This window comes from Haliotis asinina, chromosome 5, assembly GCF_037392515.1.
Source record: "Haliotis asinina isolate JCU_RB_2024 chromosome 5, JCU_Hal_asi_v2, whole genome shotgun sequence".
In the NCBI taxonomy this organism is placed as follows: Eukaryota; Metazoa; Mollusca; class Gastropoda; order Lepetellida; family Haliotidae; genus Haliotis; species Haliotis asinina.
This window is the reverse complement of record NC_090284.1, coordinates 23,901,125-23,920,662: the sequence shown is the minus strand read 5'-3', so window position 1 is coordinate 23,920,662 and position 19,538 is coordinate 23,901,125. Positions and strand designations below refer to the sequence as shown.

At 37.9% G+C, this 19,538-nt stretch overlaps 1 pseudogene; it reads right to left on the bottom strand.

Annotated features, from left to right (window-relative positions):
• Positions 1-12,287: 12,287 nt before the first annotated feature.
• Positions 12,288-16,712, bottom strand: LOC137283381 (uncharacterized; annotated as a pseudogene).
• Positions 16,713-19,538: the final 2,826 nt, after the last annotated feature.

Here is a 19,538-nt window from a genome sequence, read left to right as displayed (position 1 = left end):
TACAGCCAAGTCGTATATTGAGACTGCAACTATTGATCACTGAGCATACCACCAGTGGTCTCCATTTTTGCTCGAATTTGTGTTCTTTCTTGTTCTTTGTTGCCCATATATCTTTCTATTTTCATTATCTCTTTGAGAGATTTCTTGAATTTCCAAACTACCGGAATTTTACTTTTCATGCTCATGTTATGTATGTATTTCTTGCTAGGAGAATGATATGGTTTATACAATAATCTGAGTATTGGGAACGAAAAAAGCTTGTGGAGTTAGTTAAGACAAAACGTGGCATTTTTGTCTTTCAAAAGATCTAGAGCTTCAAAGTGAAGTCAGAAGTTTTTGGTATTGCTGACAGAAATAATATACATGTTCTATATCTTCTCTTTTTTCCGTACAAAATGAACAAACATCATCATCAACAATTTTCAGGTTAGGTAAAGCATATATGCTCTAGTGTTGACAACGAGAGAGATTTGGCGGAAATTATCTTGTGGATATATCTGTATTAAACTCGATCAGTTTGACATCCTTAGTACATGTTATACATTTAGTGAATATATAGAGAATATACTTCTCCAGTTCATATCTTCTGGCAATTGGGTTTTCCATTTTGTACATACCTGAGGTGGATTGTCTATTTTATAAATATATCACAAGTGTGTCTACAACCTTTAGAATATTTTAACATTTCTTAAAGGTTCACGAAGGTTAATATTTTCTCCGATGAATTCTCTATTAGATATAGATGTTCTCCATTGATAAGGAAAATTCAATAACATTTGTACTTAAGTACAGTACCATTCAAGACATATTTGTCTTTTAATTGCGCAAAAAGGTAATATACCTTTTATTAGAGTGACATATATCTCCTATGGTGCAGAGTCCTTTAGAATGCCATGGTTTAATCATGAAACTTTGATGAGTAAATTGGTGGTTAGGCCATAATGTTCTGTGAGAATATCATTTACCTTATTTCTATCACATTTATACAATCTATAATACACATTCCAAGATTCCAGTACATCTTACCAAAAGGGGTTTTCCAGTGAAACACGTCACGATATGGTGGAAATATTGCCGATGTGACATTAAATATTAACTCACTCACTCACTCTCCAGTGAAACAAAGGTATTAGTATTGGCTCCGAGTTTAAATATATTCATCTGCAGGAACACATTGTATATGATTATTGTGTCTCATATACCTTTGGAGATACGACAGTTTTACGGGAGAAATAAATAAAGTGAAAATATCATTCTAGGTCCCCCCCCCCCCCTTCATCATAATCTTGCGTTATAATATCCCGTTTATTTTTATCTCTTTAACCATTCCATAAAAAGTAAAAAAAAATATCTTACGTAACTCTTTGATGAAAGATTCTGGTGGGTTAGGTAAAGCATATATGCACTAGTGTTGACAACGATAGAGATTTAATAACGATTATTTTGCCAATTAAAGTCAAATTGTGTTTTCTCCAGTTTCCTAATATTCTTTTAATATTATCTAGCTTTTTACATGTGTTAATCACCCAAACGGTCTTTCAGACAGGTTGTAGACAGGGTGACCTATTGTCCCCTTACCTGTAGCAGAAATATTGGGGATAATGATTGGACAAAATAAAGAAATCAAATGTATTGCTTCACATGATATTGAACATAAGATAGGACAGTATGCGTATGTTTACACAATCTAAAAAGGTTGTATGGCTAGGCCCTGTGGCAGGGAGCAGGCTACATATTTGCAAAAACTTCCGGCTACATTGTGAAGAAGGTAGTTTTAATGTTTTGGGAGTAACATGAAAAATTAAGTTTACACTCAGTAAAGGGTGCAGAAGCCGTATTGTGTTCACCTTTCAGTCATTTTCGTCTAAGTGCAAAAATCTTTTCAACTTAGAACATGGTATTACAAAGTTCGATGTTATTACAAAGTTCATTGTTATTTCAAAGTGGGTTGGTTCGAGAGTAACCCGTTTTTTGTAATAACCTACTATGTAATAAAATCGTCCGATTGCAAAACTGTTTGAGGCTTAGAAAATTTTACATCGTCGCATGTTGACCTCCTGAAATCTGGACTGACAACCCAAGTAGGTGTAACCAATGTACGGTTTTATTTCATGTAATTTATTGATACCTACTTGAATGTCCCACTTCTTCTGCATCAGATCACGGATATACGTTCTAATGCAAGCTTTGTAATCTGAATATGGAATAAGAAGTAGTGTCACAGATTTGTTGAGTGCTGCTTTTGCAGCAAGATCGGTCATCTTATTCCAAGAAATACCAACGTGGCTGGGTAACCAACAAAAGACGATGTAGCATTGGCCAGTAGCAAGATTATTATATAATTCAAGAATTTCAATTAAAAGGGGATGTTTACATGTCAGGTTTTTAATTGCCTGAAGGCAAGAAAGAGAATCGGAATAGGTAATATACTGTTTATGTCTAGAATGTCTTTCAATACATTTAAGAGCCGTTAATATAGCGTTTGCTTCCGCTGTGAAAATAGAACTATTATCAGGTAATGTGAAAGATATTGTTCTGGATGTAATGACAGTGGCACAAGCCACTGCGCCACCATCCTTGGACCCATCTGTAAATAAAGATTTGTATGTATTATAGTTACTTTTTAATTGATTATATTCTTGTTTATATTGTAATTCGTTTGTTTCTGATTCTTTAAACCTCGTCAGTGTTAGGTCAACTTCGGCTCTAACTAACTGCCAAGGAGGAGACGAAAGTAGACGGGAAGGAGATATATTGGCTAGCTCAATGCCGCAAGCAGTCAAGAAAGGGTTTCACTTTAAGTCCCAGTGGGGAAACAAAAGAATACATTTTATTGTATAGATTCTCATAAAGAGGATTAAACACACAGTTAAATGCAGGATTGGCCTCATTAGAATATAGTTTTGTTATATACTGTAAGGAGAGTTTTATACGTCGTTGAGTAAGAGATGGCTAGTCGGCCTCGACGTGAAGACTGTCAACAGGAAAGGTTCTAAATGACGCAAGACATAGTCTCAGACCTTGATGGTGGATGGAATCAAGTATTTTGAGGTTGCTTTTACAGGCTCCACCATTAACGATGGAGCCGTAATCAAGTTTCGAACGGATGAGAGATCTGTATAAGTGGAGTATGGTAGTTTGGTCTCCTCCCCACTTTGAATTGGAAACAACTTTTAACAAATCAAGTGCCTTCAGGCATTTAGTTTTAAGGGAAAAACTAGATGTGAGTCGAAAATAAGACCCAAGAACTTAGCCTCCTTTCCTACTTTGATGGGGGTGTCATTTAAAAATAATTCTGGATCTTTATGCGGTTTACACTTTCTACAGAAATGCAAGCAATTTGTTTTTGTTATAGAAAATTTAGACCCGTTTTCAAGTAACCATTTTTCAATTTTATTGAGACAAATTTGTAATTGCATCTCTGTTGCATATATATTTCTACCTCTACAAGAAATATTAAAATCATCCACAAATAGTGATCCTTCTACTGAATCACTTAAAACCTTAGAAAGACTATTTAATTTAATAGTAAATAAAGTCACAGACAAAATACTGCCTTGTGGAACACCCTGATCTTGATGAAAGTAGTCTGAGAGGGTTGATCCCACACGCACTTGAAACTGTCTGTCATTTAAAAAATTAGATATAAACTGAGGTAAGCGACCTCTCAACCCAAAAGAATGTAAATCTATTAAAATACCATGCTTCCAAGTAGTATCATATGCTTTTTCGAGATCAAAAAGATTGATACTGCGTGTTGTTTTTTAATGAAAGAATTTTTAACAAATGATTTCAAACGGACCAAGTGGTCAGTTGTACTTCGTTTTTTACGGAAACCACATTGTATATCAGTAATCAGATTATTGGTTTCCAAAACCAAACTAAGTGATTATTTACCATTCGCTCCATGGTTTTGCAAACGCAGCTAGTGAGGAAATAGGTTGGTAATTTGATGGATCTGTATGATCCCTCCCAGACTTTGGGATAGGAACAACTATGGCTTTTCGCCATGAAGGGGAAGATGTTGCGTTATCCAAGTTTGGTAAAAAATGCCAAGTAACGTTTCGAGACATGATTCGGGCAAGTGTTTTAAGAGTTGGTAGTGGATATCATCTGGACCCGCTTGCACAGGGCAGTCTTAGTTACAATCAATCTTAGGTCCCTATAATCAAGTTTACAATCACCATACAATTGCCCTAATCCATTTGCACATTGACGATCTTAAGACAGCATGGATTTAAGATCGCGATCTTAACTGAGATCGAACTCTTCAACGTTGGACGTAGAAATTTCCTGTCTACAGTTGTCTTCAAGTAGGCATAGCATGTAGCACAAATACGTGGAACTGGTTACTGCACACAAATGACATTCCTTCTTTAATCGCTCCTTGCAGATTTTTCATGACAACAACAAAAAACAACAACAACAAAAACCAACCAAACAAAAAAAGAAAAAAAAAAAAGCCCAAACAACCCCAACCCACACGATAATAACGTTGAAGAAGGAAGCGATAACGTAGAAGGTAACATGTATAATCACTCGTACCTCAGGGGCATTCTCTAATTTTTCTACATTCTAATTTTTTTTATGAACTAAACATGTGATACTGCAACCACAGAAATATCATGTTTTATGCAAATATTGAAATACTAACACATACATTAAAAGATTGGGTCTTGAGTTATTGACCTAATAATCATGAAATTAAAAGATAACACATAAATAAAATTTCCTTATGATATAACACTTAAATGTGCCATGATTTGTCAGTGGCTGTCAGTTGAACATAGTTTGGCATCGGTGTTATTTAGAGTAAAATCCCATATATATCCCACAAGCATTAGATTTGTAAGGATATGAAAGTGTGACATGACTGTGGGAGTGTTTCTTGATAATTATTTTTTCGCTTTGTTGAAAAAACCCGTTTTATGTAAAGTTCACATAGTGTATTTTTCCCGTTTGAAAAATACTTGTATTATATTTAAAATGCATAGATTAAGTTTCAGGTTTTTCAGTCAGATTCAGTTTTTACAAGTAGAAAAAAACATAATTTTGTAAGTTTTCCAACTGTAGATTATTTCAATGATAAACTAACAGAAAATCATTAACCGAAAAGAAATATGTGGATATCTGTTCTGTCAGAACATGCATTGTATTTGGGCATGGCAACGGCATAATCTGCAAAGGGAAACCACTCCCATCTTGCGTAAAAACTAAAATTAACTGCCCTTGAGTTATTGAAAAGGTCATGGCCACTGCCAATCGCATGCAGACACCTTTCGTTACTATCCTTTCCTTGTTTATCAAAAAGGTATGGTGATCCTACTTTTTCCAACACTGAATCGGGTGAGAATTGTAGTCTATGATATCGACTCAATAATGACGTTGTTCACTACCGCAAATAACGATATTTCTGATGTTAAATCGATGTTGCATTCTCCGTGTCGCTGAAGTATCGAGGCGAATCATACAGCTTTATGCAATATGAAAGCAATCCCCAAACGTAAAGCTAATTATTTACGTGAAATTGACACCAACTTGGATGCCATTTTGCTACTGACTACACTGATCTTAGCTCCTTACAATTGGTTCCGACCAATTGTAAGTTTTGATTGTAACTTACAAAAACTTACAGGGTTTTGGTAATTGGTCATACAAATCTTGAAGATCAGTCTGATGGAGAATGGAAGAAGGGGAGATATACAAGGAACAAAGAGTAAGGGTTATATGTAAAGTAGGACGAACAGCAACAGCTTGAAGATTGGTTTTAAGAGGAACAGGACTATGAATAATACCAAGTCTCACCAATATGGAAGATCCACCCCAAAGGGGTGAAAAGGAATGATAAGAATGGTGTTTACGCAATTCGAACAAATCATTTTGTTTCAAACAGGTTTCTTGAAAAAAAAAAAATGCTGATGGTTTAAAGTCCTGTGCTAGTAATAGTACTTCATTAAAATTAGTCCTAAGTCCTCCCATTGGATTAAGGAGTTACTGTTCATTTTATAGCAGGTGGTAGTACTGGGGACCGACTTTTCCCCTTCCGAGGCGAACTGCTTCTATTTCGCGCACGGGGATGAGGAGAGACGTCCATGTCTTCTAAAAGTTGAAACTTGTTATAGGCTTGTACAGGATCACGTGATCCCTTTTGTACTCGATCAGATTTTTGTCTATAATCTACTTTATGACAAGGACTTTTCACTGCAGGAGATATTGTTTGTGATTCAGTCTGGCAAGCTGATGTGGCATGATTCTTATCACCAGCAGAATCTGATGTACTTAAAGTTTGTTTGTCAGCTTTAACCCAGGTGATATCTGTCTGACATGAAACAGACAGCACAGATTTAGCATGAGGGCGAGCAACGACAGCAGAGTATGTTATACTTGATGACTGAGGCAAGGCTGCATTTACTAAACGTTTTGCCTCATGATAGGTAACATTCTTTTGAGTTTTGATTTTGATAATTTCATATTCACGTTTCCAGATTTCACATGACTTTGATGAAGACATATGGTCTCCCAGACAATTAACACATTTTGGAGAAGACAAACAGTCAGAACCTTCATGATCTTCTTCACCACATCTGTAGCATGTTGCACGATTCCTGCAAGATTGGGCACCGTGACCAAACTTTTGACACTTGTAACAATGAAGTGGATTTGGAATATATTGTTCCACTTCGATATTACAATATCCAGCTGATATACTTTGGGTGTTTCGGTTGTGAAAAAGAAATCAAATAAATGTTTGTATTTAAAGTTTCTCCATTTTTCTTAAATGTGATTCGTTTGACATGAGTGACTCCTTGATTTTGTAGTTCAGTGGCGATTTCTGTTTCACTCATGTGGGCAAGCCACCGGTCTCTGTCTCTCAAGATGCCTTTGCTGCTGTTCAGAGACTTGTGTGGAGAAACAGATACTGCAGTATTTGCAAGCTGTTTTGTAGCTATGAGGATAGCTGATTGTTTCGCTGTTTTACACTCTATGAGGGGAAACCCAGCTCTAATTTTTGTAACAGCTTGGACATCACCAACAAGTCCATAAATTGCTTTTGGTGTGGCAAATGGATTGAGCTTTAGAGGTTCACCATCGGTAGAAGATACAACCAAAAATCTATTCCATGTATCCGGTGATCTGTTTCTAGCACTGTCCTCATCAGAGGACAAACACTCATTTAGTGCTCGTTTATGTTTTTTGGGTTGAACCATGGTTAATAATAGAAAGTTCACCATCCCAGCTCCCCACTCTCCACCGAGTATCACATGGACAATGCTATATACCAGTGGCTCTCCGACTGGCAGCACCAAGGATACTGAAATGGTATACTCTAGCAGAAGATTAATTCAAAATTAATCGATCCACCAGACTGGCCCATGAGCCACAGCCTTCTGGGCATACGACTCTAGGCAAAGTTCATAACATCAGTTTAATGAATCTTGTGATTTCAAGCATTTGGCTTTTAGGGATTTAATATGGGGCAAAAAAGGTCAAATGTGAATCAAAAATAAATCCCAAGAAGTTAGCCTCCTTGACAACTTTGATAAGGGTGCCACTTAGAAATAGTTCTGGCTCTTTATGCGGCTTATATTTACGGCAAAAGTGTATACAGTTGGTTTTTGATTTAGAGTGAGTGAGTTAAAATTTAACGTCACATCGGCAATATCTCAGCCATATTGTGACGAGAACATTTAGCAAAGAAAAGGACCATATGTATATTATAAAATCTGTCGGCGAAGGACAGTAAAACAACTAGGATATCACAGTTTGAATTAAAACTAGCGTAATATCACCATTCGGACAATACAACATAAAATCAGGCTATAGATTGCCAACACCTGAAGGTAGATCACCATACTAGGGACCATGGGGACTTACAGTACCTTTGATACCTGCATGGGCCCTAGTTGGATTTACATCGTCCCCTCAGTCGTTAGCAATTTAGTCCCATCTAGCCAAAAATTAAAAAATACACATATGCTACGATTAAAAACAGTGGAAGTCTAAACGTACAGGAAATGTTTGGGGACTTACGTACCCTCTCAGGAGGACAATAATTTTACGGTGCTTCAACCCCCTTTGAGGGTACAGCCACTAACAATTCAAGTTACTAATCTAAACTACCATGAATTAAAATGCAGCTATCTACAGAACATAATAATCAAAATTCAACGATGAAATCAATGTCTTTTAAAAATCCAAGAATTAAATGAGAACTTACGCTGTTAAAAAGGTCCTTCATTGTTTTGACATTGAAATATTTATCCCTTACGATGGAGAATTCAACACAGTCAAGCAGGATATGCTTGACCGTGGTTCTCTCATCACAAGGCATACAAAACGGAGGATCTTCACCTTTCAGTAGGTATGAATGAGTATATCTAGTATGGCCAATACGACATCGCCGCATGATTACATGTACCTCTTCAAATCTGGACTGACAACCCAAGTGGGAATAACCAATATAGGGTTTTATGGCATGTAATTTATTGATGTCTACCTTGGTGTCCCACTTCTTCTGCATCAGATCACGGATATAAGATCTAATGTTAGCTTTATAATCACTGTATGGAATAAGAAGTGGTGTCACAGATTTGTTGAGTGCTGCCTTAGCAGCAAGATCGGCTGTTGTGTTACCAGAAATGCCTACGTGGCTGGGTAACCAACAGAAGACGATGTCGTACTGGCCAGTAGCAAGATCATTATATAATTCAATAATTTCAATTAAGAGTGGATGTTTACAAGAAATATTTTTAATAGCCTGAAGGCAAGAAAGAGAGTCGGAATAGATTATATATTGTTTATGTTTAGAATGTCTTTGAATATATTTAAGAGCCGTTAATATGGCGTTAGCTTCAGCTGTAAAAATAGAACTGTTGTCTGGTAATCTAGAAGATATTGTTCTGGATCCAATGACAGTGGCACAAGCTACTGCACCACCGTCTTTGGACCCATCTGTAAATAAGGATTTATATTTACTATATTTATGTTTTAATTGATTATATTCTTGTTTGTATTGTAATTCATTAGTTTCTGATTTTTTAAATGTACTTAATGTTAGGTCCACTTGGGGCCTAACCAACTGCCAAGGAGGAGAAGAAAGAAGACGGGAAGGAGCTATATTTTCCAGCTCAATACTAGAAGCAGCAAGAAATGGCTTAATTCTGAGCCCAAGAGGCGGAACAAGGGAAGACACTTTTTGTTATACAAATCCTCATAGAGAGGATTAAAGACACAATTAAATGCAGGATTAGACTCATTAGAAGCTAATTTTGTAATGTACTGTAAAGATAGTTTTATACGACGATGGTTGAGAGAAGGCTCATCAGCCTCGACGTACAGACTGTCGATAGGAGAAGTTGTAAAAGAACCGAGACAAAGTCTTAGGCCTTGGTGGTGCACAGGATCAAGTATTTTTAGGTTGCTTTGACAAGCTCCACCATATACGATGGAGCCGTAATCAAGTTTCGATCGCACGAGTGATCTATATAAGTGAAGGAGGGTAGACTGATCCCCTAAAAAGAGTGACAGACAAAATACTGCCTTGTGGGACACCCTGATCCTGATTATAATGATCAGACAGGGTAGAACCTACACGGACCTGGAACTGTCTGTCATTTAAAAAGTTGTCTATGAATTCAGGCAAACGACCTCGCAAACCGAAGTCATGTAAATCCCCTAAAATGCCATATTTCCATGTTGTATCATATGCCTTCTCAAGGTCAAAAAAAGACAGATACAGCGTGTTGTTTATTGATCAGTGCGTTTTTAACAAATGATTCCAAACGCACTAAGTGATCGACAGTACTTCTATTTTTACGGAAACCACATTGTATATCTGTTATAACGTTATTTGTTTCCAAGTACCAAATTGGTCGATTACTTATCATGCGTTCCATGGTCTTGCAAACACAGCTAGTTAGTGAAATTGGTCGATAATTGGACGGATCCATATGATAAATATATGAATGCCATTGAATGTAGTGTCTGTTTACAAGTCTATCACCACTTTCCAACTATATTATCAGAACTCAATCCACCTGGCTGCCCATCATATACGAGATGCGTCTGTAAAAGCATGGAACGTATGGTAAATAATAGAATAACTAGGTATCTTGGAACCTATGTCTAAGGTGTGGAACATGATTCAGAGAATAAAAGACCTAGGTTCAAAATCGGCCGTTCACCATCCTAATGATGGTGATAATTTAATAAAAGACACATCTAAAATTGCAAATAAAATTGGCAAAACTCTTGCCAAAAACTCATCATCAGCAAATTTTGTTCCTGCGTTTCAGAGGTATCAGAATCAGCAGGGAAAAACAAACTTAATTTAGATTCAAATAACGTGTTTTCATTACATGAGCTATGTACAGCTCTTGAGCAAGCTCATGACACTGCAGCGGGTGATGTCAACATGCATTATCAGCTACTGAAACACTTGCCTGAACCATGTCTTATGGCACTTTAAGATATATTTGACCAAATATGGACGTCTGGGGAATTTCCTCCCTGGCGTATTGCCATTGTAGTCCCAATACCAAAACCTGGCCCGGATCATACAGATCCGTCGAATTACAGGCCGATATCTCTCACCAGCTGTGTCTGTAAAACCATGGAAGGTATGGTGAACAACAGATTAACTTGGTAACCAATAACCAATAATGAAACCAATAACCTGATCACAAATATTAAGTGTGGTTTCAGGAAAAATCGTAGTACCATTGATCATTTGGTACGTTTAGAATCCTTCGTTAAAAATGCTATAGTAAATAAACAACATGCTGTATAGATTTTCTTTGATCTCGAGAAAGCTTATGATACAACCTGAAAGCATGGTATTTTGAAGGATTTACATGATTTTAGGTTGAGAGGCCGTGGGTTTGGGTTGAGAGGCCGTTTGCCTCTTTTTATATCACAGTTTTTAAAAGACAGGCAATTTCAGGTCCGAGTAGATTCAACGGTGGTGTCTTGAAAACAGCTTTAAATTTTCTAAGTCCCAAACTAATTGTATACACTTTTGTAGAAAATATAAGCCGTATAAGGGCCCTCCCATCAAAGTTGTAAAGGAGGCCAAATTCTTTGGTTTAATTTTCGATTCTCATTTAACCTTCTTACCGCATATTAAGTCCATCAAAGCTAAGTGCCCGAAGACTCTAGATTTGTTGAAAGTTGTTTCCAACTATTGGATTGTATTGTAATTTATTCTCCTCTTGAGAGGGTACGTAAGTCCAAAACATTCTATTTAAACTTAGTACGACCAAACTTTTAATCGTAGTATATTTGTTGTTTCTAATACTGGCTGAAATTCAGTATAATCGCCAATGGCTGAGGGGGTGGTGTAAATCCATCTGGAGTCCATGTACTGTAAGTTCCATGGTCCCCAGTATTGTGATCTACCTTCAGTTGTTGGCGATCTACAACCCGTATTTTATATTGTATTGTCCAAATAGTGGTATTTGTTTTAAGTCTCCACACTAGTTTGAATTGTAACTGTGATAACCTAGTTGTTTTACTGTCCTTTGAAGACAGGTTTTTATAATGTATACATATTTCATTTTAGTATCAAAATGTTCTCGTCACGATATGGTTGAAATATTGCCGATGTGACGTTAAATATTAACTCACTCACTCATATGTCTATCATAGGGTAAACAGTGATATAAATATCTACATACTTCTGGATTATGTAGTAGCATAGACCTTTCTACTTCCATTGACTGTGAAATAATATATGTCTTTATCCATATTCATGATTATATTGCATGTGCACATATCAGTAATTAAATAACAACGTAATTTATGTTGCTTGTAGTATAACGTCACACTCGACAGAATTACAGATATATGGTGACGGTGTGTAGGATATGGAGTCTGGACCAGATAATCCAATGATTAACATAACGTATAACATATGTTAATTTTGAATAAATAAGCATGGCTTCCATATATTGTCTTGATGGTAAAAGCTCAAACCAATTTATGAAATCAAATGAATGTATGCATTGTTTTATTACATACTGAGAAACAGAGGCATGTGAGTTTCATAAAATGTGTGTTTTATAAAACAATGTATTCTCGGTCACCTCTTGTTACATTGACAAGAGGGATAGATCGTATTAAGGACACTTTTCATGATACCAGTGGTGTCTGGCTGTCAGTCATTGTGTTGGTGTGAAATCAGACAGATTGTCATCAAAGATCATTAACAGGAACTTCTAATTAAAAACAAATGGTCAGTCAGTTATATGACATACATGACCGTGACACACCTTACTGCCGAATTTTTCTCACTCGGTGAGAGCCCTCTGGCAGTAGTACCCGTCCAGCGCAGAAACGGACCCAGCAGGACATGGCTTGCACGTGAAAGTCATCTGAGATAGGTACTGTCCTTCTGGGCAGCAGGATTTGTCACAACCAAAGCTGCTGCCAGTGCGTTCAGATACGGAATATTTGGACGACGTATCTCGAATGCTCTCTTGAGTTATCTGCCCTTTGGTTGTCTTATTGTACATGGTGCACATGAGTAGTCCAACTTTGATGGGGAGCTCAGTTGCAGGCTCAGGAACTGGCGAGAACTTGAACCCCTGGAGCTGAATCTTCCAGGTGGAGAACACTGAAGGGAACAGCAACGTTTTGGTTTTGTGTTCGTCGCAGGTTGTCAGGTCGTTACTGAGGGGACAAATATAAGAAATTTTGTCATTTGTGCAGGTGGTATATGGGTTCTGAACTGTCCCTTTACGACAGTTATGCAGCAGTAGTCCTTCTTGGTACTCAAAGATGATCGGGTGCTGTGGGACAATGACGTATTCCGTTTGCCCTGGAATTAGCTCGTTGTGTAATAAGGAAATAACAGTTGATTTTACACGCCTGTAACTCGTCGTTCTTGTTGGTGCATAGACTACAAACTCTTTGACATATGATGCAATGATGTTATCATTCACCCCAATCCAACCATTATCTTTCAGCCATTGTTGATTCTCGATCTTAAACGTAATTTCATTACCAGCATATAAGTCGGATATGTTAACATAGGATTTGTCAGAGCCGTTTGCAGGTACGGTTGGGATATTGGCATACATGCGAACTTCGTTGTCACAGACCACATCCGGTTGTGAAAGGAGAGCGGGGATTTCCGTTTTTACACCTTCACATGCAGCTGGTCTTCGCCCACTTCGTCTTTTTGTACTGTAGGATATTGCAATACTGGTCTACGATAACCCAGGTCTGAACCTTGTGGGTGACGATCAGGACAGCGGTCATTTGCTCCATCACCATCAGCTTGTCTTCAGCAGTTCCTGCCTTGGAGATGATCGTTTCGAAGTTGGCATTCATAGACTGGACTGCGTTAACTGCAATATGGGCTCTCATGTAGGACGCCATGTCCTCTATCAAATCAAACTGAAAGTCGTATATTTCGGAGAAGGTCTCCATCATTTTGGCAATTTCACTTTTGGTCTTCCAGCATATGCCACTTTTCCCTACCTCTCTCTTAAAGTGTGCTGATGCTGATGCCTCTGAGTTCTCGATGACCTTGCAGGCTTCGTCCACAACAGCATCCCAAAATGCTTCAACGCCTACCAGTTTTGGTCGGGTAATTCCAGGCTGATAATTAGCATATTTGGTTAAGAAAAATGTTTTGTCTGCTTCCAAATTGGAGTAAGGGGAATCTATGTTATCGATAACCCGACGGATAATTTTCAAAAAGTCATTGTTTTGGGCAAAGCCAACTGACAAGGCCTTTGTTTCTTTGATTAGACTTGATACTGAGGACTTCAGTTTTTCTACAACACCCAAATCTGCAATACTGTTGGCTAACAGTGCTGCAGTCTCCATAATTTCGCTGGCAGATCCACCATTTATAAGCCAGTCCATAGGGTTACATGCCTCTGCTACCTTCAGTGCTAGCATAGCCGTCTGCTCTCCGATCTGTGCCTGCGCCGTCTTCAGAGCATACTTGACAACCTTGTCTATGTTATCATTGACAGTTCCTTGCAATTTCTTGGAGGATTTTGTGAATTTGTCCAACATCCCCTTAACATATTTCATATCTGCCATAGATTTATCCCGACTGAAAGACTCCAGTTTTGTGAAATACCTTTTCAGTCCTTGAAATTGATTGGCCATGCTCTGACCTATATGGACAGTGAGATAATTAGCGATGTTTAACAGATCAGACTTTTGACCTTTCACAATATCAAGGATCTTTTTTATCTCCGTGTTGAGTAGTAAAGCCTTGAAATCAACCTCAGTTGTTAGGACTTTTCTTGTCTTTAGTGTTTCGTGATACTGATTAACAACAAGATGAGCTTGTTCCACAAGTTTGTGAAGGTTGTAGAGGAGCACCTGTTCTGTCGTTCAACTCAAACTTTTGTCTGCGAAATATGTAGCCTCGAACCTACTGTAGATGGACATCAAAGCATTCAGTCCAGCAAAATCATTTTTCTCAATGATGGCATATATTTGTCGCGTATTCTCCATGTATAACGTTTTTTCCGACAAGGATACGATATTCTTAAATTCGTTTGGACTATTTTTCTGGAGGTCATTGAGATGCATAAAAAAAGCAGCAATAGCTGCTTGAACTATGTCGCTTTCCCATTTATATTTGTCAGCAAGTTTCTTAACTTCTCGTATTGGCTCAGACAAGAGAAACACTTTCTTGTACACACAAAATTTGTCATCAGGGTTACTTTTACATACATTATCCACTTCGGTTCTGAAGGGAGCAGTTACATTGACAGGCCATATGTTGGTGTCTAAGAGAGGCACAATTTGGTCTTTTAGTGTTTTGATGGAGGCTAGTTCCTTCACATAGTTCACCAGTTCATCAGACCTCCCTGGACACAAAGATCTCAGTTTAGGATGCCTATACCAAGCTTGGGTGAGGTATTTGGACAAATGTAGTAGTCTTGCTTTCCTGTAGTTCACAAACTGCCTCAGGATTTTTTCACGTATCCCAACGATTGTTACGATCTGACATTTCTTCAAATGAGCATTTTTGGTGTCTTTACATGTTTGTATTATTCCATGCATGGGGTCCTTGTGACGTGTTGGGTTAAGAAAATGAGGTAGCCCTACTTCTGGGTATATTGCTTCAGCAAATCCTATGTCCGTTTCGGTTCTTACAGTATGGTTCAAAATTATTGAGAATAGCTAAAGCATTTCATATTATTAAACGAGAACAAATCAGATAAAATTGAATGTATTGTGAAAGTGAACTGACCTTTTCATGTTGTGTAGGTAACAATTTAATATTTTATCAAGTCTCCTTGAGCTTCACGGCACAATCTAAGACGGGTAGGCATACTTCCTATCAGAGAGGTTAGTGTTTCGTGGGTTATGCTGTCACAGTATCGGACCACTTCTCTCTTCATGTCTTCAATTTCTGTCAACCCCTTTTGATTCACACATTCCTTCATCATCCCCCAAATGTTCTCAATGGGATTAAGTCAGGACTATATGCAGGAAATGGTAATGCAGTCACATTTGTCTCCTGAAACCACTGCCTGGCATGTTTTGCGATGTGTTTAGGATCATTATCTTGCTGCAAAATCCAGTCATTTCCATAAAACACATGTGCACTTGGAAGGAGAAAATTATCTAATATGTTAGTGTAGCGTTGACTTGTCAGATTTCCCTCAAACACACACAGCGGGGTCGTTCCTAATAAGGATATCCCTCCCCATACATGAAACTTTGGGCTGTATTTAGGTCGTTGATACAACGGTGCTGATGCAGACTTTGTCCATATTTTCACATTATTGGGATATACCCATATTGAGCTTTCATCAGTAAAAATCACATTTTCCCAGTCAAAGTTTTCATGTGCCAAACACCACTCAACACGCCTGTCTTTATGTTCTTGTTTCATGAGAGGAGAAGGAATTCCAGTCTTTTTCTCCCATCCAAGATCAATCAAATTTCTTCTAACTGTAGATTTTGATACAACTGTTGATCCCCTTTCTATCATTTCATACCTGATGTTGGAGATGCTTGCCCTTTGCTTTTTAGACGCTAAAATTCCCAGCCGGACGCGATCTGAGAAGTCCAATTTTCTGGGTCTCCCTGCTCCTTTCTGGTGCCCCAAATCCTTTCCCTCTTTAAAATTCTTCCTAATCCTATACACAGTAGAAAGAGGAGTTCTTGTTCTCTCTGCCAATGTATTTACATCATCAATTCCTTGATTACACAACTCAAAAATCAACCTTCTTTTATCTTCAGCAGACATTGTTGACAGTGCTGAGGAAAATGACGTCTGCTACAAATTCAGGGGAGGTAACTCTAATTGTACTATACTCAGTAGGCCAAGATGAGTTACCTCCCTTATACCATTACTTAGTTTTAAGTATCAGTGAATCAGTTGAGGTGTTAGGATAGCTCAAAGTAAGAAGAAAAATTCTCAATAATTATGAACCAGACTATATCTGCTTGATTGTGCATGCAGGGTACATGCGTTCAATTTTGCACACCATGGACTCACCATAAATGATGTTGTGATAGCAACGTTTAACCTTGTTGGGGCCCATATAATGTTGTTCAGAGTAGACTATGTTATTCTGGAAAAAACTTATCCTCTTAGATATTCCTTTGAAAGGTTGTGCTGCGCCAGGGTCTGTTTGCAGATCAAGTTCATGGAGCGAAGGTCCACTTTGTGCGGATGATGTCGCCAGATACAGGATGGATACAGTGACGTTTAGCCACAGTTGATGCATGCCTGCCAGAGATTCGTAGCTCACAATGTTCCAAACACTTTGTTTCCTGATCGTCTGACACCTGTAAAGAATGCAAATACCTTTAGAGGATGTAAACAGTGTGTTTGGGTGGCGGTGTAGTTTAGTGGTTAAAGCATTACACACACGGGCATGATGTGTGAAGCTCTTCACACGACCTCTGTTGTAATATTGATATAGGGATATTGGGGAAAATACAAGCGGAGTAAAAACATACTCACGCAAGCAGGAGTATTTAGGGAATATTACGATCAGAACATTCTGTTGATTTATGGTAGACTGTTTGTCAAAAATTAAACGACCTATTAATTACAGTTGAAATAATAATCACTGGCTATGACTGTGGTGACCAACAACATTCACTTCCTAACTCAGATGCACGCTGCTGAATGTGAGTGAGTGACTTAATATTGATCGCCATATTATTGCAGCAATAATACAGTCATACCGTGACGAGAACAGTAAATCAAGAATCACTGTATATCAAGAATATTAGAAATTAAAACCCTGTTGACGTAGAACAGAAAAAACCACCATTATATCACAGATATCTATTTTGAAGCCGCAGTACATAAATCCAAAACATTTTAATTATAGAGGAGAATACAATATATAAACGGTCTATAGATTGCCAACAACTGAAGGTAGATCACTATACTAGGAACATGGGGACTTACAGTATATTTGCTACCTGCATGAGCCCTAGCTGGATTTACACTATCCCTTCAACTGTTCGCAATTTAGACACACCTAACCATACATCAAAACTACACATATGCCACGATTAAAACAGTGGAGTGAGTGAGTTAACATCACATAACTTCACATGGGCAATATCTCAGCCCTATCGTGACGAGAACATTTAACAATTAAATGGAATGTAAGCATATTTTAAGAATCTGTCGACAAAGGACAGTAAAAAAAACTAGAATATCACAGGTGTACTTGTAAAACTAGCAATTAAGTCTAAAACATTTTAGCTATAAGGGACAACACAATGCAAAAATATAGGCTATAGATCGCCAACAACTGAAGGTAGATCGCCACACTAGTGACCATTGGGACTTAAAGTACGTTTCCTATCTACATGGACCTTAGCTGGATTTATACCATCCCTCAGCCGCAAAGTTTACTTTGACCATTTTGGGGCTTATGTACACTCTTCACTAACAATTCAAGTTACTAATCTAAACTACTAAACATAAAAATACATCTGTCTGCAGAACATATTGATCAAAATTCAACCAAGAAATCAATTTCCTTTTTAAAAAAACGATAATTAAATGAGAGCTAACTGTTAAAAAGGTCCTTAATTGTTTTAACTGTAAAATAATTATCCCTTATGATGGAGAATTCAACACAATCGTGCATATAATTAGAAGAGGGAGAGTGTTTGACAAGAGTTTCACCCAGTTTATTCACCCAGTTTATTCACAATATCTGATTTATCTCCATGTTTAAGATGATGGACAGTAGATTTAGTACCTTTACCTTTTCTGGACCATGTTCCATACCTTGGACATGGGTGTCCTAGAATTAATATTGGATACATAATTTTGCCAAGATTGGCGTTTGTTGTGTTTAAAAGTACGCCGTGCTTTAGCATTTAAAATTTTAAATTTATTTAAATTATGCACCACAGGATGACGACGGAAATAATGTTCTGCTTTTTTCCTTGCCTTCCTGGCTTGTTTGCATTCATCGTTGAACCATGGTTTTCTTATGTATGGAACTACGGAGGAATTTGGAATACACTCATCAGCTATGGAATTCAATTCATCGGAAAAGCATTTAACAGCATCGGGAACGTCAATAAGACGTTCAGGTTTAAGTTTTGCAACACACAGTGTTTCATATAAAGCCGGGTGGTAGAACTGTCCCGGTTCTATCAATCGGCTGGTCACACCATGCCCTGTGCATAGTAAATGATTTTTGCACACTCAGCTACTTATTGGGTCTTGGCCATTTCGATTTTTCATTTCCAAACTATTGATATATTTAATGCCTAGAGTCCAATGCCAGAAGGGGGTGGCTCATGGGCCAATCTGGCAATGTTGACCTCCAAGTTCAGTATGTGTCCAATCATTTGTCACGGGCAGAACCACCCTGGCAATTTATTTGGTATACAAATGTTGCTATTTGTGTCATAGTTGCAGGAGTATAGCATCCCTGTATCCCTGGTGTTGGCATCTTGGAGATCCGATCCTATTTGACATCGTCCTTGCTGACACTCCATGGTGGGTGGGGAGTAGGGATGCTGAATTCTTTTCCTTCAATCATGGATCCCCAATCATCTGGTTCATGGTGAAATGAAAAAAAGAGACAAATTGAAAATATTGATGAATCAACAAGAAGTGTTTCTTCCAGTGCTGATTCCTTGGCACGTTTCTTAGTGATTGAGGCAACAGACAATCTTCCTATCGAATGAAACCCCTTTGCCATTTCCTAGGCTGTTTCAGGTATTTGTGGAGAGGTTCGCAATGTCACCCGTCTTCGTGGTGGAATGCGCACGGTGACAGCAATCTCTAAATATTTTATCTATAAAATCATTTGCCAATATTGAGGTTGCTGTGTCCGTGCAAAGAACATTAAATTCCTGTCGAGGCATTGTTCGGGACAGGGCTCACTGCCTGTCTGACATATCTGAACAAGACATAGTGACTGAACTTCATGATCAGGGAGTCACAGCTGTAAAACGTTTCACCGTCAAAAAAGCAGGAATCAGTGTCAATACCAATACATGTCCCTTGACGTTTGCTCGTGCAACCTTACCACCTTCAATCAAAGCAGGGTATTTCAATACTGGAA